Raw genomic sequence first — 12319 nt, forward strand, 5'->3', positions numbered from 1 at the left:
TACTTGAAAATTCTGGACAATTCCAAATGGGAACAAGTATAAATATTGTCACCCTGCTTATTTAACTTATATGCACAGTACATCATGTGAAATGCCGGGCTGGATGAAGCACCAGCTGGAATCAAGATTCCTAGGAGAAATATCGATAACCTCAGATATGCAGATGACACCACCCTTATGGCAGAAAGTGAAGAAGAACTAAAGAGCATCTTGATGAAAGTTAAAGAGGAGAGTGAAAAAGTTGGCTTAAAACACAACATTTAGAAAACTAAGATCATGGCATCTGGTCCCATCACTTCATGGGAAATAGATGGGGAAGCAATGGAAACAGTGAGAGACTTTATTTTCTTGGGCTCCAAAATCACTGCAGATGGCGACTACAGCCATGAAATAAAAAGACGCTTGCTCCTTGGAAGGAATGTTATGACCAACCTAGACAGCATATTAAAAAGCAGAGACATTACTTTGCCAACACAGGTCTGTCTAGTCAAAGCTATGGTTTTTCCGGTAGTCATGTATGGATGTGAGAGTTGGACTATAAAGAAAGTTGAGCGCCGAAGGGCTTTTAAACTGTGGTGTTGGAGAAGATGCTTGAGAAGTCCCTTGGACTGCAGGGAGATTCAACCAGTCCATTCTAAAGGAGATCAGTCCTGGGTGTTCATTGGAAGGACTGATGCTGATGCTGAAGCTGAAGCTGAAGCTCCAATACTTTGGCCACATAATGCAAAGAACTGACTTATTTGAAAAGACCCTGATGCTGGAAAGATTGAAGGTGGGAAGAGAAGGGGATGACAGAGAATGAGATGGTTGGATGGAATCATTGACTCAATGGACATGAGTTTGAGTAAACTCTGGGAGTTGGTGATGGACAGGGCAGCCTGGTGTGCTGCAATCCATAGGGTCGTAAAGAGTCGGATGTGACTGAGCAACTGAACCGAACTGAACTGATAACTAATCTTAGGTAGACCAACTCAGGTATTTAAGAAAAATAATTTTCTGTTTCATGTTGATTTTAATTTCCATTTTGAATGCTGGTTTTTCTAGGTGATCAATAAAAAATTTAGTTAATCCAAGTCCTCTCCCACCTTCTTTCTCCCAGATTCTATTGTACATTCTGGTCAAAGAATAAAAAGAAATTGGTTAGAGAAACAACATCAACAAAATTGAGCAATATCAATGGAGAAATAGACTTTGCAGGTCACTGAGATCAGAATTCAGAGTGTCTAGGGCAATGACAAATATGGCCAGTTGCGGATGCCCTGGTTGGTTCAAGAACTGAAAAACTCTAATGTTTGTAGTATGTGCATGTTTAGTTCCTAAGCGGTGTCCAACTCTTTGCAACCCCATGGACTACAGTCCATTAGGTTCCTCTGTCCATGGAATTTCCCAGGCAAGAATACTGGAGTAGGTTGCCATTTCCTGCTCCAGGGGATCTTCCCGACCCAGGGATTGAACTCACATCTCCTGTGTCTCCTGCATTGGCAGGCGGATTCTTTACCACTACACCACTCGGGAAGCCTTTTCTGTGTGTGAAGCTCAGACTCTAGGCACTCAGGCTTAGTATTTGTGGCAAACAGGCTTAGTTGCTCCATGGCATGTGGGATCTTCCAAGATCAGGGATCGAACCTGTATCCCCTGCATTGCAAGGCAATGGAAGTACCAACAATGTTCATGTAATTCTTCTAAAACAGTGTTGTAAATGTAAGTAAAAAGAGTTGTGCCTGACAGAAAACCAATCTTCATTCTTATTCTGGCAAGATCTTAGCTAAGAAGAAATTGTCAGGGGCTATATTTTGCCCAACGTGGATAAGCAGAAGGGAGAAGCTATGCAAAGACACTTGCCTTCTGCTCCTGTTTCATAAAATAACCTCACTCTTGTTACATACTGTAGCATGGCTACACAAATGGGGAATTTTAGCCGATGTGTGTGTAGTCTTTTCTTGCCCGTTCAAAATCCTACATGTAATGCTGGAATATCAAAATATCTTTTTCTGGTGATCTTGGATAAGTCACCACTAATACAAAGCCTGGAAGGCATAATATTCTTCATAAGGTGGGTAGATGGGTCAATGACTGACTAAATAGATAGATGAATGAATGGTGCAATTATTTGATTATTTTGGTTTCCTACCAGCTGCACACGTTTCCCTGGACCTGACAGAAGACTGATTGGGCAGCAGGGGTTTACAAGACTAGCTTCTGAGCCTTGTCGGGCAAAAGGCAAACCTCTTGTCTCTGTTACGTTACTGCTACTGCCTCACCCCACTCTTGACTTTGAACCCTGGGGTTCTGACCCAAGCCCAGTGCCTAACCTAGATTTTGCTTGGCTGTTGCTGACTGTGAGCTCTGACTCTGATTAGCCTGGAAATAGCAAATCTGGAACAAGTCACTGCATCTATGTTCCTGCCAAAATTAGCATAGAATTTTTAGTCTTGAGGACAAGATCACTATAAAAAATGCCCTGTTTACACAACTTTATATAAATTATATTAGTTTGCCAAGTCATCAGCAGCAACATGAGGCTAACCTCATTTGTATGTATTAAATAAGGTTTTTTTTCTCAAATCTAACTCTGGCTTAGAGCTGTGTTGTCCAATACAGCAGCCTCTAGCTACATGAGGCTGTGGAATAGTTAAAATATAACTAGTGTGATTTCGATTTTCTGTCATTTTAATTTATTTAGATGTAAATTTCAAAACTTATTCATTTCAGTTGTTAGAAAATTTTAAGTATTTTGGGGTAACTTAGATATGAATCTATTTTTTCTCTTGTATGTTTTATGGACTCTAAATGCAGATAAAATATTTCCATATTAGTTCATGTGTTCTGTAAGTATAAAATTTATATTGGATTTTGAAGACAGTACAAAAAAAGTAGAAACTCTCAATAATTTTTTATTCTTTATACCCTGAAATGATAATATTTTAGATATATTAGATAAAATAAAATATAGTATAAAAGTTACTTTTACCTGTTTGCTTTTATCTTTTTTAATGTGACTATTAGTTTAAAATTACATATCTGGTTTGAAATATATTTTTATGGGACAGTGCTGGTTTAACTGCTCATTAAACTGCCTTGGTGTACTTTACGAGTTATATCATTTTCTATAAAAGTTTACCCAAATACTCTGTTAACACTTTAACCTGAATCCCCTACTGCAAAAAATAAAATTCCTGGGGCTTTATTCCCCCTTACAGAAAATACTATAGGAAAACCTCTCTCTCTTTCTGATAGGAACATAGGCTTAGTTATGCAAAGCAAAACAGGAAGAATTACTTAGCCTCCTAACCTTTCTCCAAAATTTGCATCCAATAATGCATTCCCAACGTTATTTCTGCAGCTTCCACCATCACTGAAGCTTTTTCTGTTGAAAATCCTCCCAAATGAAATAAAGAGAGCAGATGAATGAATGAAACAGATTAGGATGCTATTTCCTTCTCCTTTTGTTAGCTGCAAAATGTACCATATGGACATATCACAATGCGCCTTGCAGAAATTTGAATCTCTGAAAAAGTTGGTTTTTTTTTTCTTTTTTTTAAAGAATGACATAAAGTACTCATGATGAATGAACTTTGAGCATTTTATGATGAATGAGTTTTTGAAAAACCATCTTTTCAGAAGTTATATCAAGTTTCTAGTAACATAAGCATCTAAGTTCTGTTTTAAGTGGCTTATACTTCAGGTTTTTGAACAAATCTAATGCCTCTATAAAACCTTATACTGAAGTAAAACCTACACATCCCAGTGTTTATATAGGAACAGATTTTAAAGATTTTCAAATTAAGACTTTAATCAACACTTTCAGTTTCTTAAGTGAGGAAACTAAATCAACTTTACTTTGGTCTTTAAAAATATGTATTGCTAACTTACTTGAGCTTACTCAGGAATACTGCTAAAATAATACTCTTAAAACCTTATGGAAGACACTACTTAGCCAAATACATACTAAATCAAAGATTCATTAGGAACTTTATTTTTACTAAATAAAATGAATTAAAAAGACAAAATAAGTGCCCTTACTCTTCAGCTATTACAACGTCTTCCCAGAGGTCAGAAATATACACACTGCACATTTACACATCAGAATTCGCATGCTTTGTATAGGCAAAGGAGAATAAAAAGAAAAATAATGGAAGGGATCACCATAAGTTAAGACATAAGACAATAAAGAAAATCTTGACCAGTGGAAAGAATGTGCTCCAAATAGGGCCAGTAAATTATTATGGTTCAAATTCAAATATGGCTTTACTTCTGTTTCTGGTAGCATGGCAGGCTGAATACCTGGAACAATTTTTGACTGAAAATAACTAATCATCCTGAGTATAATGCTGCTGCTAAGCTGCTGCTGCTAAGTCACTTCAGTCGTGTCCGACTCTGTGTGACTCCATAGACGACAGCCCACCAGGCTCCCCCGTCCCTGGGATTCTCCAGGCAAGAACACTGGAGTGGGTTGCCATTTCCTTCTCCAATGCAGGAAAGTGAAAAGTGAAAGTGAAGTCGCTCAGTGGTGTCCGACCCTCAGCGACCCCATGGACTGCAGCCTACCAGGCTCTTCCATCCATGGGATTTTCCAGGCAGGGGTACTGGAGTGGGGTACCATTGCCTTCTCCATCCTGAGTATAATAAATATGTTTAAATATCTATAACAGGAACAATAAGCTGGCAAAAATAAATTCTCAAGTGAAAAGCATTCTAATTGAGAACTAAACTTCAAAGTAGGCAGAACATGGAAGCCAACTTTAACCCTCAGATCATTTGCTGAACTAGCTAATATTAAACTTCAGTTTTCATAAACTCATAAAATATTGGAGATTGTAACACCATGTAACATCAAAGAGATAAATCCTTAGTGAACAGTCAACCAAATATACTGGAGAAAGGGAACTCTCCTACACTGTCAGTGGGAATGTAAATTGGTGCAGCCACTATAGAAAAAGTCTGGAGGTTCCTTAGATAACTAAAAAGAATTACCATATGATCTAGCAATCCTACTCCTGGCCATATATCTGAAAAAGATGAAATCTGTAATTCAAAAAGATATATGTACACCAATGTTCATAGCAGCACTATTTACAATAGCCAAAAGTGGAAGGAACACAAATGTACATCAACAGATGACTGCATTAAGAAGATATGATACATATATATGATGGAATATTACTTATCCATAAAAAGAATGAAATAATGCCAGTTGCAGCAACATGGATAAACCTAGAAATTATCACATTAAGTGAAGTAAGTCAGGCCAAGAAAGATAAATATTATATAATAGTACTTATATGTGGAATCTAAAAAACATAATACAAATCAACTTATTTACAAAACAGAAACAGACTCACAGACATAAAAAACAAACTTGTTTACTGAAGGGGGAAGGGAAAATGGGAGGGATAAATTAAGAATATGGGATTAATAGATACACACCAAGGATTTACTGTACATCGCACAGAACTATATTCATACCTTGTAATAATCTTTAATGGAAAAGAACCTGAAGCTGCACACTTGAAACTAACACAGTTGATTATAAACCAACTATGGTTAAATTTAAAAGAAGAAAGAAAGAAAGAAAAACAAATATAACCCTTTGCCCCTCATCCCTGGAGACCTGAAAAAGTACATCTCAAAACTTAGTGCTGAATGAAAGGGAAAAATCATCACTGAGAATTTGGAAATACAAACCAATCCTCACCAACATCCACAGGACAAATGTACACTTCCTCATGTTTGGAAGAAAATTAGACATTCCAGAATTGAATTTTCCCTGGTTGTCAGACAAAAGCAAATGAAAATCCTCTCAAAGAAACTCCTCTCATGTCAGAGAACATCAGCAGTTCACAAACAGAAACTAAAAACAAAAAGAAAGAAGCATCATGATTGAGAAACAGCAAAAAGAAAATAGACTGAAAGAACTTTGAATAAGAAGGGGCATTTTCAGACAGAGACTATAAAATAATTATGTTTAACGTTCTTCTTTTTTTTTTTTCATGAGAGCTATTTTTATTTTTATTTTTATTTTTTTAACTGCAAGTCTATCTTTATTTTTTTTTCTGATTTCTGTCTTTTTTTTTTAATTTAAATTTTATTTTATTTTTAAACTTTACATAACTGTATTAGTTTTGCCAAATATAAAAATGAATCCGCCACAGGTATACAAAGAAACTTTTTAAAGCTACGAAATACATGTGAGACAGACAAAGCATATTCAAAACAAATAAACATGACTTCTAGATGTGAGATTTTAAAACACAGTAGGGAGGTTTAACAAAAAATAAATGAGAAGAGAATTTGTGAACTGGAAAATATCTACTGGAAAATGAAGAAATTATCCAGATTGTAGATAGCATGGACAGACAAAGAGATGAGACATAAGAATGAAGGTTAAGAGATATAAACAAAGTGAAAAAACATTACATACAACTGTTTAGTGTCAAAATGAGACATAGAAAGAAGAGGTAATATTTAAATGGATGGTGGTTAAAAACTTGTCCAGAACCATGGAAGCACTCCAATACACAGATGCAAAAAGACCTCAGACACACCGTAGTAAACCTGATGAAGAACAAAGCAAAGAAATTAGACTGATTATTTAATCGATTGAAATCAGATTATCCACTTATGTACCTAGCAAAAATATCTATCAGGAACAGAGACAGAACATTTTCAGAAAAACAGAATCCAAGATATCTATACTCAGCTGTTTTTCACTAAAAGAAATTTGGTAGGATGCATTTCAGGAAGAAGACAAGTGATCACAGAAGAATGGTCTGAGCTCTAAGAAGAAATGAATAACATGTAAATCGATTAGCGCAGTTAAATAAATCTTAATATTCAAACCTATAATAACAATGTGTTGTAGAATAAATAAGACAATTAAAATATAAAACCACCAAAAAAATTAATGAAACAAAAGGTGAATAGAGTTAAGGAGTCTAACATCATCTATGTTATCTGAGAAGGCAAGAGGTATTAATTATTTTTAATAATTTTATTTATTAAAAAAAAAAACCCTGTATGTGCGTCAGGAAGCAATAGTTAGATCCTTGTAGGGAACAACTGACTGGTTCAGGATTGAGAAGGAGTATGACAAGGCTGTTTATTGTCACCCTATTTATTTAACTTACACACAGAGCACATTATGAGAAATGCCAGATTGGATGAGTTACAAGCTGGAATCAAGATTGCCAGAAGAAATATCAACAACCTCAGATATATGGATGATACCATTCTAATGGCAGAAAGTAAAGAGGAACTAAAGAACTTCCTGATGAGGGTGAAAGAGGAGAGTGAAAAAGCTGGCTAAAAACTTAATATAAAAAAAACTAAGATTATGGCATCAGTCCCATCATTTCATGGCAAATAAAAGGGAAAAAGGTAGAAGCAGTGACAGATTTCCTCTTCTTGGTCTCTAAAATCACTGCAGACAGTGACTGCAACCATGAAATTAGGAGATGATTGCTTCTTGGCAGGAAGGCTATGACAAACCTAGACAGTGTATTTAAAAGCAAAGATATCACTTTGCCGACAAAGGTCCGTATAGTCAAGGCTATTGTCTTTCCAGTAGTCACATATGGTTGTGAGAGCTAGACCATAAAGAAGGCAGAGCGCCGAAGAATTGTTGCTTTCGAATTGTGGTGCTGGAGAAGACTCTTGAGAGTTCCCCGGACACAGCAAGGAGATCAAACCAGTCAATCTTAAAGGAAATCAACCCTGAATACTCATTGGAAGGACTGATGTTGAAACTGAAGTTCCAATACTTTGGATGATAACAGCTAATTCTTTGGGAATAAAACCCTGATGCTGGGAAAGATTGAAGGTAGAAGGAGAAGAGGGTGACAGAGGATGAGATGGTTGGATGGCATCACCAATGCAATGGACATGAACTTGGACAAACTTGGGGAGATGGTGAAGGACAGGGAAGCCTGGCATGTTGCAGTCCGTGGGGTCTTGAAGAGTAGGATATAGCTTGGTGACTAAACAACAACAACTGTTTATTTATTTAGGCTGTGTTGGGTCTACACTGCTGCACAGGCTTTTCTCTAGTTGCTGCAAGTGGGGGCTACGCTTCGTTGTAGTCTGCAAGCTTCGTGGAGCACGGGCTCTAGGGCATATGGGCTTCAGTCATTGTGGGCTGTGGGCTCACTACTTGTGGTTCCCGGGCTCTAGAGCCCAGGCTCAGTAGTTGTGGCATAGGAGCTTAGCTGCTACACAGCATATGGGATCCTCCTGGACCAGGGATTGAACTCATGTCTCCTGCATTGGCAGGCAGATTCTTCACCACTGAGTCACTTCTTCACCACTGAGTCACCAGAGAAGCCCCCCAAAATATTAAATAAATGTAGCCTTTAATAGTTTAAAAAGGCATATTGTCACCATAAAAAAATAGAAATAGAGTATATAATTTCTAAACAGGTAAATGAAAAAACAAATGAGAAAATTAAGGAAAAAGGAAATAAATAAGAGAGGTAACAAGCTGAAAGCCCATAATAAGACAGTACAGTATATATAATTGTATCAGGAGTTATTATATTTAAATGCTAAATTACTGAATGTTCCATTTAGAGGCTTCCATTTAGTTTCAGAACAGATTTTTAAAAAACAAAAGCTAAATGTTTTCAGAAACACATTTAAGTGTGTTAAAATTATACATTGTAGAGAGACACATTGGAGACTGCCTCTTCCAGGAATATAGAGGAGACTAACTTTTCCCTACTCCTCCTACTAAGTATTAATCGGATCTTGTATAAAAAAAAAACGTAAGACAACCTTGAAAGGTAGAGAGAAGTCAGCTCAGCTCAGAGCACTGAGATGCAAGAAACAACACAATGGCACATTCCCAGGTTTTTCTTTTGCTTCACAGATCTCTGGATGGGAAGGTCTCCTGGTGGAGGAAATGGCAACCTGCTCCAGTATTCTTGCCTGGAGAATCCCATGGACAGAGGAGCCTGGCAGGCTTTGGTCCATGAGATGGCAGAAAGTCAGATATGACTGAGTGAATAACATTTTCATCCACACTTTACAGATCTCAGAATTGTTGCTGAGGAAGTCCGCAACCCAGAAACACCAACAAGGAAAAGCCAAAAAGCATCTGCAAAACTCTGCTCTCTGTAGCCAAAGAAGCAAAAATAAGGTTTAGCAATAAAGAAAACTTTCAGACAAACACCACAGTAAAAACTGGGGCCCCACACATGGCAGCAAAAGTGGAACAGAGAGCCTGGACTTGCACCCATAGCAGGCTACAGGGACGTGCCCCAGTCTCCCCACCCTCAGATCTGGTGCCAGAGAGGACAAATAGGGGACTGGAACTTTGTCCCTGCTGGGTGGAAAGGAGCTCAATGCTCCATAATATCAAAGTAGACCACATGAAGGGTATGGACTTTTAGCCCACCGTGTAGCAACCAAATGTCAAGGAGGCTTACAGGAAAGTCACTATTTTCATCACTGCCATTGACCTGAGGTGGGAACACTAAGAAGACACTCCAATCCCCCAGCCAATGAAGTATCTATGTAGACCTAGCAGGGAGTTAGAACTCCACCCTGAATGCGGCTGCTTCACCCTCTGCCACCATTTCCCCTTCCAGAGAGGTGTGAGACAGAAGGTTTAAATAATACCTCCTGATCTAACACTCAAAATTCACAGATTTTAGTTAAAAATCACTCACCATACCAAAAATCAGGGAGATCTTAAACCGACTCATCCAAAACTGTCAGAATACAGAAAGGTTGAATGCTATACTAGAAGAGAAGGCGGGCGGGGGGCGGGGGTGGAGGTAGGGGGGTGGCGGTGTGGGAGATACACCAGGCAAGAACCAACAGAAAGAAAGCTGGTTTCTCATTTGGAGGTATAAACTACAAACACAAAATAAACTTTAAGACGAGGAACTCTACATGAGATAAAGTGGGTCGCTTCATCAAAGGTTTCAACAGATCAGGAAGACAAAATTTTAAAGTATTAATAATACAGCTTCAAAACATACAAACATCATTAGAACTGTCGGAAGAAATGGAAAACGGGTCTATTCATTACCACAGCCTAGTCTTATTCTAACTGAAACTGCTGCACAGCAGATTTAATTCAGCAAGAAGCCTTGTTTAATTCTGGAGAAAATGAGGTATCGAGTACAGAAGAAGCTTTTTCAAAAAGAAATATGGTATAGTCTCGCACCAGCCACACGTGTATCTCATCTACTCCCCTGGTGTTCCGTCCTAGGAGGTGTTTTGATGTGTCAAAGAGATGGCAACACTTCTCCTATGGCTGCAGGGGTGGGTGGATTGCAAATGAGAGGCAGCGGCATGGAAGTCAGCTGTGCCCAATGCTTATTGCAGATTTCAGTGCTACAAAGTCTGAGACTTCAGTGAGAGTCAAAAAAAAGCATTAGGCATTTCCACAAATATGAATAACATCTGTTAAGATTATGGCATTTTCTACAGCAAACACAACAGTAATGATTATCGAATGCTCCCATTAGAATATTTCATGAGTCATTCACTCAGAAGCAAACAAACACCCAAGATTAATCTAAAGTAGACTGCTTATTACTGGTTCTTGGCATTATGCTTTCCTAGAGGTACCAGACTCTCCTGTGAACACCAATAAAAGTATCCTAGGGACCATCGTAACTTTTTCTTTCCCTGGGAGGTGTTCAAAAGACAGTGTTAGAAAAAGGAAGGAACGTTTCTCTTGACCAGCCCCTTGCTGGTGTTGTTCGGTTGCTAAGTCATGTCCAACTCTTTGCAACCCCATGGACTGCGGCACGCTAGGCACCTCTGTCCTCCACTATCTCCCAGAGTTGGCTCAAATTCATGTCCACGGAGTCGGTGATGCCATCCCATCACCCCATCTTTTGCCGCCCCCTTCTTTTGCCTTTAATCTTTCCTAGAGCAGGGTGAGCCAGTGGTCTCCCTTAAACAGTCTTAGAGACAAAAGCTGCATAGAACAGTCCTTCAACTACAGGAGAGTGTATTAAAAGACAGTATCTCTAGAAAGGACGTCATAAAAACCCAAATTTTTCTCTCCGTTCCCATGGCTCTCCTTGAGAATGTAGCTTTCAAAGCACAGTATGAACGGACAGAACTACGTGCTGCAGCTTTCAAATGTACCACCGACAGGGGGCACCAGAGAAGAAGTCAGGACCCTAAATGAAACTCAGGGCTAAATATCTCTCAAGGGCAGTCTTCCACAATCTACCTTTTCCCAACCACCAGGACTGCAATTCATTAAGAAAATTTGTGAAATAACAGGTAACAAGTGAAGAAAAGGGCAGGGGGAGGGTCTACCTTGGCAGGCAAAGTTGAAACCAAGTCTGCTAGATGTGTTTCTCTCTCTCCTGGCATCAGTACTAGGAAACCCCAGGAGAAACAGCTATATTGTTCGAGGATTTGAAGTCTCAATGTATCGATCGTGTGGATTGTACATAGTCTTCTTAACCGGAAGACCTTTTATCCCAGCCTATAATCTAAAAGACCTGAAACTTCAGTGCTGGCACTGCTGGAAGCTTTTCCATTGAACCACATGCTTTAAAAAAAAAAAAAAAAAAAAACCCTCTACATTTTAGTTTTCATCTCTTCAGCAGAGCAAATTATCCCATCAGCCTGTGGAGAAGTGGGAGGTTATTGTTCATGAAACTATGAAAGAACATAACACCATAATGCAAATGAGAAGCTTGAAGTCTCTTTCACCCATGAAAGCTATCCTGGCAAATACTCATTCTCAGAGAAAAGAGGAGGGGAAAAAAAAAACAAATGCACTGTAGCCTTTATATAGAAAGTTTAGAGAAGAATATTAGGACTGTATTTGAGGGAAACAAGAAATAACTATGCAACTGCACGCCTCCCTCCATCATTTCAAGGCCACCTTTTAAGGAGGTTCTGTTGTTATGAAATAGAATGATGTTTTCTGCCTGTCTGACCCAGAGAAGCATATTGGTCCACACTTCTATAGCTTCTGCCCAGAACGTACCGCCTGAATGCTATAAACACTGCTGAAGGACATTAGCTATCCACCATGTAGACAAACTTACATCTCCTGCCCTGGTGTGTTCTCACTCAGCATTTACTTCAGGCAACAGAGGCCTCCTTTCTGTAAAGGGGGAATTGGGGAGCCAGCTAAAAGCCAAGTGCCAGGAAAGAGAGTAGAGGAAAATCCATTCTAGTCTCCAGGGTAACCCTTGGGTATTCTCCCTGTTTTTCCAAGACAACAAGCAATTTCTTTGATTTTAGATCATCCACATCCTGGGGTAGGTCTTACTGTTCTATTTCATGCTTTGTGGAGAATAATCAATGCAAGTCACAAGATATAAGTACATGAATAGAGAAT

General features: G+C 38.6%; 1 long non-coding RNA gene across 1 annotated transcript; it reads right to left on the bottom strand.

The window, feature by feature from the left end:
- Positions 1-6109: 6109 nt before the first annotated feature.
- LOC129619740 (uncharacterized) lies at positions 6110-9485 on the bottom strand. The gene is made up of 3 exons (XR_008698073.1): positions 9423-9485; positions 8770-9108; positions 6110-6555 (listed from the first exon to the last, which is right to left on the bottom strand). It is a non-coding gene; the product is annotated as an uncharacterized LOC129619740 (long non-coding RNA).
- Positions 9486-12319: the final 2834 nt, after the last annotated feature.

The sequence above is a fragment of the Bubalus kerabau genome, chromosome 9 (genome assembly GCF_029407905.1).
Source record: "Bubalus kerabau isolate K-KA32 ecotype Philippines breed swamp buffalo chromosome 9, PCC_UOA_SB_1v2, whole genome shotgun sequence".
NCBI classification, from domain to species: Eukaryota; Metazoa; Chordata; class Mammalia; order Artiodactyla; family Bovidae; genus Bubalus; species Bubalus kerabau.